We start from the raw sequence: 16,056 nt of genomic DNA, 5'->3' as shown, positions 1-16,056 counted from the left end.
GTGTATGTGTGTGTGTGTGTGTGTGTATATATATATATATATATATATATATATATATATATATACTGGTAAAGTGTGCGTTTTCATACACTGAAGAACGAGGGTTCGCGCCCCGTCAGGATAATAAACTTTGGGAGCGTTCTTCTGGCCACGTACTGCATTGGCGGACACGAGGGGTGCTGTGGTTGAACCAGTGTCGCATACTATAAAGTATGCTTGCACTCAGTTGGCTTGCGCGTGCCGATTACACTTGGTTCACAGACTACACACATGGTTCACAGACTACACACACATCCAAAGCCACTCCAACACAACAATTACACTTACAAGCACTTCTCACCCTACATACAATCTCCGCTAGACAGCCTAAGCCACTTGGTAGAAATACATTGGCTGTATCGTCCCCACTTCGGTAGGGACAGGCCGGACCTGCAGTAGACACTCGAACGGCTGTTGAGATGAGGTGATATATATATATATACATATATATATATATATATATATATATATATATATATATATATATATATATATATATATATATATATATATATATATATATATATATATATACAGTATATATAACTCATAATGTATGAGAGGTCATCAACCACGTTATGGTTTCTTTAAAACCCCCAAAAGGACCAAAATTGCCAAAAAATAAAAATAAAATAAAATAACTTGCCTGACTTCGCTGACACTCTCCACAGTTCCTTGGTCCATAGGTCACTACTACTAGGAGTGTTAAAATTTCTTTTCCTCATCCCATAAAGGATTTTTTTTTTCTTTATAGCAAGAAGGCAAACTGGGATGGTTTGCGGAGAATTTTTTTTTGTTGTAACTCACACTCCAGAGTGTTGTTAACAACTTCTGTTTTGGGAATTCGTTGATATCCCGTACTGTTTTTGCGTGATGCTTCCCACAAAGCTGACATCACAGACAGAGATAGATAGGCATACAGATGCTGCCTTTAGAATACTGTATATATTTATCCATATCTTAGAAAGTGGGTCTGTCTGTAAGTGTGTTTGTCTGCTATGGAAACTGAGGAGTTACTGTCTAGAGGGCTTCAGGTGGGTCTGACGGGTGACTTATTACCAGACATTTATTACTGTGGCTTAAAGTTGCTGAAGAGGCGCCGTTGATAGCTAGAATTACTGTTTAAGTCACCGTTCAGGTCATTATAGTGGAGCATGGAGGCCAATTACCGTAGTTCTTTTTTTTTCAATTTTTCCCCTCTCCAGCCATATTAATATAATTATTGCAGCGGGTCGTGTGGATGGGGGGATGGGTGGAGGGGCCTGGTGAACGAGGTGGTTAGTTCGGTTGGGTATGGTGGGGCAAGATGGGATAGTGTGGGTTGGCAGGAGAGATGGGAATGTTGGATGGGTGTGTGTAGTGGGAAAACAGGTCTATGGGTGAGGGGGGAGGCAAGGTGGTAGGTGGGCAGGGTAAGTGGGTGGGTATGGTGAGTGGGAAGGATGTGTCGGTGTGTAGTGGGAAAATAAGTCCATGGGTTGTTGGGTAGGCAGTGGTTGGTGGCAGGGTAGGCGGGTGGGAGGGTGATTTGGCTGGATGGGTGAGTGGATAGTGGGAAAATAAGGTTCATGGGATTTATTGGTCCGTGATAGAAATAGATCCATGGAAAATAAATCCCTGGGAAGCTGGGCCCGAGGAGGAACGTAAGTTCACCTAGAGAGAGAGAGAGAGAGAGCAGCACGACTTCTCATGCGAGATGAGCATTGAAGCGCAGCCAAGAATAACGATAAAGTGGAGTGAAGAAAGATGATGAATAATTCAGGAATCAGGTAATATGTGGTGGTGGTGAGGAATGACGATGAGGGAGGAAGGGAGGGTGGGAGAAGGGGTAAGGGCAACCGCAATAAGCCAATGAGCGGCGGTGGCTGGGGGTGTGGCGTTGCCGGGGTGATGGGGGAAGGGGTGGGGGGAACTTGGGTGACGAAGTGCGAGAAAGGAAGATTTTTTTGTTTTGTAGTTGAGAGAAGAACGTCAAAGGGGTGGGAGACGATACAAAGGAACGAGAAGTGTGTCGGGGAAGGAGTTTGATTGTTGTAGATAAATTGTATCATCATTGAAGACAAAATCGTCGTTTGTTGTTTGTCGTATGTACTGCAGAAGTGTTGTGTTTGTGGGGTGGGAAAGGTGGTGAGGATGATTATTATTTATTTATTGTACTGGTGTGGTGAAGGGTTGAGTGAAGGCTACATACCTCCAGTTGAAAATAGTTCCTCGCGTGTATTCAAATAGTCTGGAGTTGGCAAAAATAAAAAAAAAAGTACACGAGACTGAATGGCTTAGTTTTTACTCTTGCCACAAGCAGACGATTTTACTCGGCTTGGAAGAGACCCCGAGTAGTGAAGGGGTTGTTGAAAGCTGTATCAAACCCCTCCACTTCGAAAAATAACCCCTAGGCTGAATAAAATCGTCTGGAAGTAGCAAGAATACACTGAAGCTGGTATTCGTGTGTTCAGCCCCCAGATGTGATCAAGAGACCCTTTTCCGGGATTCAGGGCCGCTTGTTAAATGTCATAGGACCCTTGGTGTTTCCTTTCACTCAACTCTTTGTTATTGTTTGTGTGTAGGGGGGTGTTGGGTGTGTGTGTAGGGGGGGATGTTGAGCGTGTGTGTGGGGGGTGTTGGGTATGTGTGTGGGGGGGTGTTGGGTATGTGTGTGGGGGGGGGTGTTGGGTGTGGGGGGGTGTTGGGTGGTGTGGGGGGGTGTTGGGTGTGTGTGTGGTGGGGGATGTTGGGTGTGTGGGGGGTGTCATTGGTAGAATCGACGGTGGGTGAATGTGTGTGTGTGTGTAATTCACCGGGTCAGTCAGGATCACCTGATGGTCGTGATCGTCAGCTTGAGTGTGTGTGTGTGTGTGTGTGTGTGTGTGTGTGTGTGTGTGTGTGAATGATGGAGTTATGACATCGTCTTAATCCGTTGTTTTTTCCTCGAGGTAACCCTTGGATACAAAAAGCATTATGTAAGGGCGCGTCCAGACGTGCTGTCGAGCATATGTTGGGAACACCGCTGGCAACATGTTTGGGTACATGTTTTGCAGCAGTATTTGGACAGATGTATACAAACATGTTTCAGTGCAGCTTCGAAATCAGGCAGCAGAGGCGATGGGATAAGTATACCAGGCAGCTGAGACTTCATCGTGATGTTGTCAACATGATCTGGACGCTGCTGTTCCCAACATGTTTGCAGCGTGTTCGTTACTGTGTTGCTTACATGTTGCCAGCACATGTTTGATCACACGTGTGGATGCGCCGTAAGGCATACAACTTGAGCATAATTTTTGTGTATGTCAGTTTATTGTACAATGAAGAATAAACGATCGTTGTTGGGAAATACAGGGCGAATGACTTACAACTGGGAAATTAAGAAAAGAACTGTATATAAGGTGAATGTAAATATTTTTCTTGAATAGGTTTATAATTATTGCCTTACTTTTCAGTGTCATAAGAAGAGGGGGAGACGTAGGCTATGTTACGTTTCTTGCTTGAGCCTGAATGACGTTTTAAGTAAGCTTCAGTTTGTAAGCTGACCACTGTCAGGCTCGAGCAATTATTCTGCATTCATTTCGTTCATCATCCGCTTCTAATTTACTCCATATAAACAGGAGCCTAGGGACCCGGGACTAGGCAGCTTAGTGCTGACATTTAAAGGCAAGTATGACCAGACCCGCACGCTCATGAGTAGCAGTATGCGATTAAGAAACCCAAACAGATGGAAGCCACTACAGGCCACTCAAAAATGTGTCATAAATGCGAAAAAATGGAAATGGCGTGAACTTCCTCAAGAGTTCGATCTCCACACCGTTTCCATCCCCCCCCTTTCCCTTCATCATCAGGTGCACAGTTGTTCTGATAATTTATAATCCGTCACTGTGCGATGAGTTTAAGCTGCTTCCTGGTGTATTTCTGTTTGATTACTTAAGGATCCCTTTCACAGTGATGATCGATGAAAAAAAGGGTTGCATTACGACCTAACTTTCCCACGCTTTTTTTTTTTTTTTTTCGTTTACGCTGATTATTTTTTCCACCTCACAAGGAAACACTTGAAGCCGAGGGAAGTTAGTGCACCCATTTAAAAATAGTTATAAAAGTAAATAATAATAATAATAATTATTATTATTATTATAATAATTATAATAATTTAATGTGTTGTTGCTACTGAGTTGATAAGATACAGCAGTGTAACCCTGCGTTAGCAGGGTAACTGTCTGTCGTAACCATTTTTACAGTATATATTGTAAGCCTATTAAAGAAAAAAAAAAATCTCCATCCTTTGCGACTTATTACAGCCAGTCGTAGTGTAAACATATAAAAAAAAAAAGTGGATGTAACAAGGTCTGTGCAATAAGTATAATAAATAAGTCAGTCTCTTGTCACGTCTCTTTCCTCCATGTCCTGACCTTGCATTTAATGATATCTTTGTGCAGTTCGCTACACCTTCCCTCACCCTCTTTGACTTCGTTTTTGTGAGTAAGAGCACATTTTAAAACCCTATGTGTGTTTTATTCATGTGTGCCCCTAGATATTAGAAGTTTGTAAGAGAAAAAGCACGCACACACACACACACACACACACACACACACACACACACACGGTAGTGTATGTTCCCCCAAAGACGAGAGCATGGAAGGATGACGAATACCATGAGATGTTGTCAGATATGGCTAGCTACTTGCAAAAAATAATTGAGAAAAGCAATAATATAATTTTGGTGGGTGACTTTAATTGTAAAGAGGTGAACTGGGAGGAATGGTACTCGGGAGGCGGCGAGGATTCGTGGGGTACTATGTTATTAAATATAATAATGAATAATGTGATGACGCAGTGGGTCAAAGAAGAGACACGGTTTCGAGGTGAGGACACACCAGCAAGGTTAGATTTACTGTTCACCAAAGAACCTGATGTAATAGAATCATTGGAATATCTCTGTCCTTTGGGAAAAAGTGATCACGTGGTCATTGAGTTCCAGATGTTAATAGGAAACGTCGAGCCAAGAGACGAGCTTCATAGACAGGGAAGATACAACTTTGGCAAAGCAAATTTTACAGGATTGAGAAACTTTTTGAAAATGCGGATTGGAGAAAATTCAGAGAAACAAGAGAGATACAGAGGAAGTGGGATATCTTTCTAGACCTCTATAATTTGGGAGTGGAAAAATTTGTACCAAGAGTAAGAGGGAAAGAAAACAGGAAAAAGGAGTGGTTTAATAGAAGGTGTAAGATAGCCAAAAAGAGAGAGATAAGGCGTGGAACAATTGGAGAAAGAGAGGTAACGACAGAACAAAGGAAGAATATAAAAGAACAAGAAACGAATACACAAGAATACGTAGGGAAGAAGAAAGGAATTTTGAAAAAGGTATAATTGACAAATGCAAGGATGAACCCAAACTGTTTTATAGATTTGTTAATGGCAAACTGAAACAAAAGGAAGGAATCACCAAGCTGAAAGTAGATGGAGAGGTCTTTAATGATGTGGCAATGCAAGCAGAAATAATGAACAAACGTTTCCAGTCAGTTTTCACTAAAGAAAAGGAGCTTGTGGAAGGGGAGGGAGTGATTAGAAATGTTCCGGTGATGAAAGATATAAAAGTGGAGGTGCAGGAAGTGTATAAATTACTGAAACTCAAGATGTAAGGAAAGCCCCAGGACCTGATGGAATTTCTAATTGGGTACTGAAGGAATGCAGAGAACAACTGGTGGATAAAATTCACAGCTTAATTGTATGCTCACTGGAAGAGGGGAAAGTGCCAAAAGAATGGAAGAGGGCAAATGTGGTACCAATTTACAAGGGAGGAAACAGGGAAGAACCCCTGAATTATAGACCAGTGTCTCTAACCAGCATGGTCGCAAAATTGTGTGAGAGAATCCTGAAAGACAGATGGATAAAATATCTGGAAGAGATGAATATTTTGGCTGAATGTCAGTTTGGATTCAGAAGTGGAAGGTCATGTGTTTCAAACTTGTTGAGCTTTTTACTCAAGAGCGATTGATGTGGTACAGGAGAGAGATGGTTGGGTGGATTGTGTGTACTTAGACTTAGAGAAGGCCTTTGACAAGGTACCTCATAAGAGACTAATGTGGAAACTAGAATATATAGGAGGACTAAAGGGGAAACTTCTGGAATGGATGAGAGACTTTTTGAGAGACAGACAAATGAGGACAGTAATAAAGGAAAAGATGTCTGGATGGAGGGAAGTAACAAGTGGAGTCCCTCAAGGCTCAGTGTTGGCGCCAGTAATGTTCCTGATTTATGTAAATGATATGGTAGATGGAGTGAACAGTTATGCGAGTCTGTTTGCTGATGATGTAAAGATCTTGAGGAAGATAGAGGTTGAGGAGGATTGTAAAATACTGCAGGAGGATTTGGATAGGATACACAATTGGAGCCGGACGTGGGAAATGAAATTTAATGTAAAGAAATGTAAAATATTGGAAATGGGTAAAAGTACCAAGAGACCATCACTGAATTATTTTTTGGGTAATGAATTAATCACAAAAAGGAGAGAAGAGAAAGATTTGGGAGTGCTGGTCCAAGATAGTTTGTCACCAGAAAAGCACATTAACAAGATAGTTGGAGAGACTTATAAGCTCTTGACTAACATAAGAGTAGCATTTCATTATATGGATGAGGAAATGATGAAAAAATTGATAGTGGCCATGATCCGCCCCAGGTTAGAATATGCAGCGGTAGTGTGGTCCCCACACAAAAAGAAAGATATAAACAAGATTGAGAGAATACAAAGAACAGCAACCAAGATGGTCCCCAGTCTGACAGACCTGTCATACAGAGAGAGGCTGGAAAAACTGGATTTGCCTTCGTTAGAGGAAAGGAGAAAGAGGGGAGACATGATTGCGGTGTTCAGGACCATGGTGGGAGTAGATAAAATTGACAAAGAAGATCTGTTTGTATGGGATAAGAGAGCAACAAGAGGACATGGAATGAAATTGAAAAAGTCAAGCTGCTTGAAGGATATCAAGAAATATAGCTTTCCTTACAGAAGTATAGACTTATGGAATAGCCTGGACAAAGAGATCGTCCAGTCTAAAAACATAAACGAGTTTAAAGTTAAATTCGACTTATTGAGAAACAGCGACGGAAACCCACGAGCATAGTACATTCCGTGTATATCACAATTAGGTATATTCTTAAATATTTGGAACGACTTAGACAAAGAGGTGGTGCATGAGAAAAACATTCATGTGTGTAAAGGTAGACTTGATAAATGTGGATATGGAGACAGGACAACACGAGCATTGCTCAATTCCTGTATACTACAAATAGGTAAATACAAATAGGTAAATACACACACACACACACTAGAATATGGGTGATGGCATATTTTGATACCTTTTACACGCATAATTTACCTTGGAATTTATGCCCATTCATGCTGTGGAAATATATGGTTATTGGAGGCAAGGAGTAATGGGGCATTGGCTTCCAAGACCATACGAGACAATATGCGACCTTGATTCTCTCTCTCTCTCTCTCTCTCTCTCTCTCTCTCTCTCTCTCTCAGAACAGTAGGAATAATTGTTTCCCGTATAAAAATCTTCTATCGGGCCAGGAGAGTGAGGAATGAAGACACCAGTGACCTTACAGTCAACCGCGCGCTCAACTAGCTAGTGTCCAATTTACCGTACCCTACTCGTGTACAGGGATTCAGAACATAGCCTATGTTCGGCCACAACACTTACTGGGACAGGAAACCCACTAATGCTTCCACCATGGCAGTGTCAAGTGTCCTGTAATACGAGTATGTGACCCAAGGGTTTAATTTTTGCTAAACTCAACCTTTTCATTTGCCACTGACGTAAACTTATCAAATCCTTCATTCTATTTTCATTCATCACTCAGTTTCAAAGAAATATTAATGATCACACACACACACACACACACACACACACACACACACACACACACGGGAGATATTATTCTTTTAGTCTGCCGAGTTGCAGTCTCCTCAAAGTTGTGTAGTCATTGACAATAAAAAATGATGTTCAGTTCACAAAACATTATCTGTCTGTCTGTCTATCTATCTATCTACTGTATCTATATTATAAAATGAGCTTTGTTAGCTAAATGTGCTTGCTATTGATTTTATCTATCTGTCTATCTATCCATTGCCAGACGCCATAATCCAGTAAGGGGTGGCCATTTGACTTTTGAGTTTTTTTTACGGGGAGGGGCACTAACCCTCCACCAACCCACTTGCTGACACGTAGGGAGCACGTATGGTTTGGTTATATGGTTACCACCCAGCGTTGTAATAGTTTCTTGGCTTACAGGAAACCATATGGCTTGTCACTCAATGTAAAGCCACCTGTAAAGGAAAGAAAAGCAATAAGAAGCGACAGGAAAGATGGAAGAAGTAGGAAGAGAGGAGGGCAGACAGAAAAAGAATGATAAAGGCTAAGGAAAAAGTAGGCAGCACTACAATACATCAAGTGAGTGGATGATGGTCGCCACCACCTACTTCCTCTCATCAGGAATGAGGACCGATCGTCTTTGAAATAATAGTACTGATGTATTTATTTCATGTTTATTTACATTAATCCTTCCCCCACCATCGCCATACTCTCCTTTCCACCGCAAGCATCTCTCCGCCAGTCCGCCGCCACCATCACTTCTCACTTCATTACCAAAACAAGCGGTCTCCCACCCACCTACACCTTTCCCTTGGGCTTCCCTCTACTCACTTGTTTAACCGTCTGGCTGTTTCGATCTACAGTTGATTTCAGGTTGTATTGCATTTGTTGTCGTACGTTTTAATTAACGCTGCCAGCATGATTCTTCAGGGCCTGGGAGTGATGTAATCCAGCTTTTTAAAAATTACTAATTACGTTGTCAGAATATCAGCTTGAACTGACTAAAAATTTTATTTTTTTGTAATATTCTGGTAATGCATGCGACGATTGTAATGTGCTTCACATACAAGACACCCGTATGTTACAATTCGAACCCCCTCCCCGTCTTCCAACTTGCATGTGGCGGGCACAGCCATTAATGGCTGGTGCAGAGCAAACGTGGATAGTTCTCAAACAATCGTGTCAGACGGCTTTGGCTTTGTCTTCCAAGGGGATACTTATTATTGTTTTCGGGTGTTCACATCAGTTCAGTATGTAGTGAAGTGCTGATGAAGAACAGGATGATTGGAAATGGGAGTAGAGAAAGCTTTGGTGATATGAGAGTACTGATCGTTTATGATAAGGCAGTGAATGTCTGACATTATGAAAGTGAGGTTGTGCTGATAGGGTGAGAAGGGATGTGGGAGGGTGTGAGATGCCTCCCTAGGGTCTGGCCATTAAGTAAACGACTTGAGATAGCCTTGAAAATGCCTCCTCCACTCTCACATTTTGCCCATCCATCCTTCTTTGTTTATGGTAAGTTATAGGCAATCTGTATAAGATTAGGTAAGGCAAAGGTCGGGGAGCTTTTTAGGATATTACCGCAAATTTTATTAGAGTAAAATGAAATTACCCCCAGACTTGAAAGTAAACAACAACAACAACAAAGTCTACGGCGGCAAAGCAACAAATATACGTGGTTTTACATCTTGTTCATTAAAACTTATATCAATTATGTGAAAAATCAGTAATATACTGCACGCATTACCTGTCATACCTCACGCATTACCCCCAACTTTTTAGATTTGCCCCATTTGGGGTAATTTACCCCTATTCCCAGACCCCTGAGGCAAGGCATATTCTGACGATATGTATGATCTTGATGGGGGGATTGTAAGGATATTAAGTTATGAACTTGGTAGGTCCTAGGTATGCCCATTGCACCTACAATTATACAATACCCTTATTGCACTGTTGAACACTTTGAAGGTGTATGATACATTACTTCTTCCTTTGATTTAATTTTCTCTAATGGTTTGAGATTTTTTTTCACATTCTTCAGATTCGCGGAATAGTAATTTTATAGTTTTATCAACTTTTCTTTAATTAATTTTATAATTTTATTATTTAAATTATTATTACTTTTTCCATGAATATGGTTACTGAATGTAAGTTATTTTACTTCCTGTATGCATAATATTCAAATGTCAAATGGTACTCCCAGAAATAGATGAGGTAGTGTACCTAGTCTTGTTTTATTGCAGGGATGAAAGAGTACCTCAAGCAGCATGGTGCCATGATGGAGGCTGTGTCTGAAACATTAGAGGTTCGACCATCGTGGAAGACTGAAGATTGCTCTGAACTTATCACCCAGTTGGATCACATGGTGCCACAGGAGCAACTACTGGTAAGTTGCAGATCTTGCAGCCTACAATATATTATGCCATATATATTATGTCATGTTTTGCAAGAAAGTTACCTACAGCTCATTCTCAATATTACAGTAGGTTAGGGAGTAAGTCGATGGAAATTGCTGAAATACCTGTATAGTTCATAACATTATTACACTAGTGCTTGCAAAGCTGAAGTGGATGTTATGTTTTGATTGGCGTGTGCGAGCATGTGTGTGTTTAGCTTGGTGGAAGGTTTAAGGGTCAGGCAGTAAGTAAACCTAATGTTTGTGACCAGTAGGTCAGAGGTGAAGGTCACTGGACAAGGTCAGAGTTTGATACAGCAGAAGCAACTTAAATAGTTTTCATCCAATTAAATCAAACTTGTGGGAAGGGTTGAGGGCAGAGCAAAAATGAAGTAGTCAGTTTTGTGTCACAAGTTAAGGTCACACAGCAAGGTCAACTTAAACAATTTTTCTCGGGTGAGGATAAAACAAGAATAAAAGAATTCTGTTTTGAGAAGCCAGTCAAAGGTAAATGTTAAAGAGAAACATCAAAGTTCAGGGTTACGGGACAAAGTCAACTCAGTTTTTTATCAAATTTGATCCAAACTTTGTTGAATGGTTAAGGGTCAGGAGAGAATGAAGTGATTCATTTTTGAGAACAGTCAGTTAAAGTCAAGATCACAGGACAGAGTAAAGTCCAACCTGCATGTTTGTTAACTATCTATCTATCTATCTATTGCCAAACGCCTCAATCCCGTTTGGGGTGGCCACAAACAAATTGCCTCCACATCGCCCTGTCCCCTGCCATTTCACTGTCCTGCTCCCAACTCACACCCCCCTCTCTCATATACCTCTCCACCCCATCCTTTCATCTCATCCTCGGCCTCCCCCTCCCTCTTCCCCCCTCCACCTCACTCACATACACTCTCTTCGTCAGTCTTTCACCCTTCATCCTCTCCACATGGCCAAACCATCTCGGTGTGTTCCTCATAACGCTTCCTATCACATCCACATCCACACCACAGTGCTCCTTTATATCCTCTTTCGTCAGCCTGTCTCTCCATGTGACTCCACAGGCTCCTCTTAAATACCTCATTTCCACTGCTGTCACTCTTGACTTGTGTCCTTCCAACAACGTCCAAGCTTCACTTCCATACGTTAGAGTTGGTATCACAATACTGTCATGTAGTAACTTTTTCACTTCCACGCTCACTTCCCTGTTTCTTATCACTGCTTTCAAGGAACCAGCAACCTTTTTTCCCTGCTGTACCCTTTCAAGCACTTCACCCTCCAAACCACCATCCTTACTCATCACACTACCCAAGTACATAAACGTACAGTACCGGTACTCACATTTTCCAATTCCTCACCATCCAACCTCACTGTACATTCACTGACTTCACCTCTCTCAAAGACCATCACTTTACTCTTCCCTACATTCACCTTTAGATTCCATTTCTTACACACTCTCCCAAGCTCATCCACCAAGCCTTGCAGCTCCCCTTCGTCTTCACCCAACAACACAGTATCATCTGCAAACAACAGTACAGGGAGTTTCCAAACACTATCCTCTCTCACCAGGGCCACTCCAGCATCCATACCCTACCATGTACCTCTTTTATTACCCCATCCATGTACAGATTGAACAACCATGAAGACATGACACATCCCTGTTTCAACCCAACCTTCAAAGAGAAAAATTCACTTAGTTCACCATCTACAAGCACTGCAGCCTTAGCACCATCATACATATTCTTCACACCATTCAACAACTTCCCATCTACTCCATATATTCTTAACACTTTCCACAATCCTTGTCTATCCACCCTGTCATAGGCTTTCTCCAAATCCATGAAAGCCGCATACAACTTCTTTCCCTTCTCTAGAAACTTTTCCACTAAAGATCTAAGAATGAATATCTGATCTACACAACCTCTTCCCTTCCTAAAGCCTCCCTGTTCTTCTCCAACTAATTCCTCTGTTCTTTCTCTAACTCTGTCAATAAGTATCCTGCCATACACTTTTCGTATTATACTAAGAAGACAAATGCCCCTATGATTACCACACACTTCTTTTTTCCCCTTTTCCATTGTCTATCTATCTATCTATCTATAGCCCAACGCCCTAATCCCGCAAAGGGTGGCCGCAGACAAAACGCCTCCAAGTCGCTCTGTCACCCACCATTTGGCTACCCTCCCCCCAACTCACCCCCCCCCCTCCCTCATATACCTCTCAACTCCATCCCTCCACCTCATCCTCGGTCAACCTCTCCCTCTCCCTCCCTCCACCTCACCTACATACACCCTCTTAGTCAGTCTCTCATTCTCCATTCTCTTCACATGTCCAAACCACCTCAGTGTATTTCTCCTAATCTTCTCAACCACATCCACATCCACCCCACAGCGTTCCTTCACTTCTTCATTCGTCAATCTGTCCCTCCACGTCACTCCACATGCTCCTCTCAAGTAACTCATTTCCACTGCTCTCACTCTTGACTTGTTCCCCTCTTGCAAGGTCCATGCCTCGCTTCCATACGTCAGGGTAGGGATCACAAGACAATCATGCAGTGACTTCTTAACTTCCATACTCACCTCCCTGTTTCTCATCACTGCTTTCAGTATACCAACAACCTTCCTTCCCTGCTGTACCCTTTCATGCACTTCATCCCCCAAAGTTCCATCCTTACTCATCACACTACCCAAGTACTTGAATGCACTTACACCTTCCTCCCCTGCTAACCTCACTTCCACCCTGTCTTACTTTCTTCACCTCTTTCCGGAACATTTTCTTACAGTCCCTCCGCTTTACACTCAAATTCCTTCCAAATTCCTCATCCACACTCTCCTTACTCTTCCTCTCACACACCACATCACATGCTGCACATATTTCTTCTGTAAATATCCAGCACACACCTTCCACGTTCCCCATTTGTTCCAATTCATATTTGCCCAATCGTTCCTCCACTTCTCTCTTATACTCTGTCTTTTTCTCATCCTTTTGTAACCTTTCCACTCTCCTTGTTTGTTAACAAGAATCTTCCTCACCATCCAACCTCACTGCACACTCTGTGACTTCATTTCTCTGAAACACCATAACTTTACTTTTGTTTACATTAACTTTCAGCTTTCTCCTCCTACACACTGTCCCAAATTCATTCACCAAACCTTGCAACTCCCATTCATCTTCACTCAACAGTACTGTATCATCAGCAAACAAGGGAATAATTATACCTGACTTCCAATCCTCCGGGACTCTACCTTCCTCCCAGGCCAATCTGCACATCTTCCACATCCATCCTACTACTATCTCTCCCCCATGCTTCAGTATTTCACCACAAACTCCATCAATTCCTGGGGCTTTCCCCAATTTAACTTTCTTCAATGCTTCCACAACTTCTACCCTACTGATTTCTTCCTGTATTCTCACCTCCTTCCTTCTCCCAGCCATTCCCCAGCCACTTATATTTGCATAACTTCCATCCTGTGTGTTCAACAATTCCTTAAAGTGTTCTCTCCATCTGCCCACTTTTTCTCCCTTCTCCATTAGTAATCTACCATTTTTATCTTTCACTCCCCTGCTAACCCCACTGTCTTTCACTCCCCTGCTAACCTCACTTCCACCCTGTTTTACTCTCTTCACCTCTTTCCAGAACATTTTCTTACAGTCCCTCCGCTTTACACTCAAATTCCTTCCAAATTCCTCATCCACACTCTCCTTACTCTCTCTTACTAATCTTTTCACCTCTCTCTTTCTTTCTACATATAACTCTCTCTTCCGCCTCTCAACTTCTTCCATGCCTCTATTTCTCATCCATTCATTGTATGCTTTCTTCTTTTGTGCCACAGCCTGTCTCACCTCTTCAGTCCACCACGCTGTTCCTTGCACCCCCCTCTGTCTTCTCTTCCTCTCACACACCACATCACATGCTGCACATATTTCTTCTGTAAATATCCTGCACACACCTTCCACGTTCCCCATTTGTTCCAATTCATATTTGCCCAATCGTTCCTCCACTTCTCTCTTATACTCTGTCTTTTTCTCATCCTCTTGTAACCTTTCCACTCTCCTTGTTTGTTAACAAGAATCCAAAATAGTTTTGATCTGATTTGGATTAAACTTGGTGGAGTTAAAGATAACTGTAAGGGCTGGATGATATGTTGTGCCCAGAGGCAGATTGAAAAGGACAGAGCGAGATGCTGCACAGAGACCTCTGGGCTAGAAGTTTGGGTAGGGAAATTGCTCAGGATCATGAAATATGGAAGGCTGCCATATGATGAAAGGTTCTGCTCATGCTACAGTAGTCACTGTTCTTACACACTGATGCCACTGGATACCTGACCTGCTCTCGAAGCTTCTTGCAACCCATTTTCTTTGCTGATGGTTAATTTAGGGTGATGGCAAAAACCATTAATGGATGGATTGATACCCAAGGGTTGAGCCAAAACGTACAACGTCTTTCCCCTGATCACCAGTGTGTCACTGAGCTATGCAACAGTCAGTCCTCGTAAATCACGTGTTCATAAAGCACGGATTTGTAAATCATGGCTAATTGGTCGTCAGCCTGTCGGAAACCTTAAATCACTATTAGCCTAAGTGACGAAAATCGCGGACCTAGGCAACAAAGTGGGCCTTTTCCGAGGAGAATCGTAAACCGTGGCATTCAAACTGAAAATTGCAACCCAACAACCAATCACCACGTGTCCCTGGTGGCAAGTGTGCATAATAATGCCGCCATGTTGTTGTTGTTCTTGTCCCACCAGTCCGCACACTACAGACCATCGCCGTGGAGCACGAGAGCTACCTGCCTTTTTTGTGCAACTTCCCCCAGCCTCCTACCTGCCATGGCCCCTCCTGACCCCACGATGAAGCCCTTTAAGCAATATGGCATCAAGAAGCTGCCGCTGTTTTCATACAGTCAACATTTGGAGCTCATTTGTCGTGTTGAGAAGGAAGAAAAGTTTTAAAAGCTGGCAAAAGAGTTTGAGAAGAACAAGTTCTTCCCAGCACCACCCCACTCCATTCACTTAAGCAATTTCGTCATAGGATTAAGGTGAGATCCCTTAACATTGCTTATTTCTATTTAATACATGCACTGAATATTCCTAAATTTGTATGGTTGTGTTTGATGGTGCCTAGATAGGTGTAGGTAGGGTGCTGTGGGGGTGGGGTGGCCAAAATCCAGACCCAAATTAATTTTTCACATAAGAGTTATTATTCATAAATCATGGAATTCGTAAATCACAGGAGTGGTCCAGACCCAAATTGCTGCGATTTACTAGGATTGACTGTACTTGCTTTCCCGATGTGGGGGTTTATAACTAAGTGACACAATCATTCTAGACTGACCATGGGTATGGCTGTGGTGCAGGTGGAAACAGTTGCATGTATTGTACTGATCACCCTTGTGAGTTTGATGTCAAGGTTTCTTTTATAGCCACTGTACCTCCTTAGAGATTTACTGAAGAAAATCCCAATTGACCCCTCGAAGGATGTGAAATCCTTTTATATGGTAAATTCTAATGGTTATACCAGCAAGGTTTTGGGTTGATTATCTTTGTATTTCGAACCAACGCTTGCAACTGCCTGAGTACAGCAGCTTACCAAGCGAGCCATTTAGGCCATGCCACGTTGAGTACAGCGCTTCCCGTCCGATCAGCGAAGTTAAGCAACGTTGGGTCTGGTTAGTACTTGGATGGGTGACCGCCTGGGAACACCAGATGCTGTTGGCATCCCTACGTGTCAAGTGGGGTTGGTGGAGGATTAGTACCCCTCCCTGTAAAA

At 42.4% G+C, this 16,056-nt stretch overlaps 2 pseudogenes; both read left to right on the top strand.

Annotated features, from left to right (window-relative positions):
* LOC145400297 (lambda-crystallin homolog) overlaps nucleotides 1-16,056 on the top strand; it is a 138,450-nt pseudogene that overhangs the window by 100,793 nt on the left and 21,601 nt on the right.
* Nucleotides 15,885-16,003, top strand: LOC145400331 (5S ribosomal RNA; annotated as a pseudogene).

This window comes from Coenobita brevimanus, chromosome 51, assembly GCF_032717465.1.
Source record: "Coenobita brevimanus isolate Jiangsu-jjx chromosome 51, ASM3271746v2, whole genome shotgun sequence".
NCBI classification, from domain to species: Eukaryota; Metazoa; Arthropoda; class Malacostraca; order Decapoda; family Coenobitidae; genus Coenobita; species Coenobita brevimanus.
Note: the sequence above shows the minus strand (reverse complement) of the source record. Positions and strands in the feature narration are given on the sequence as shown.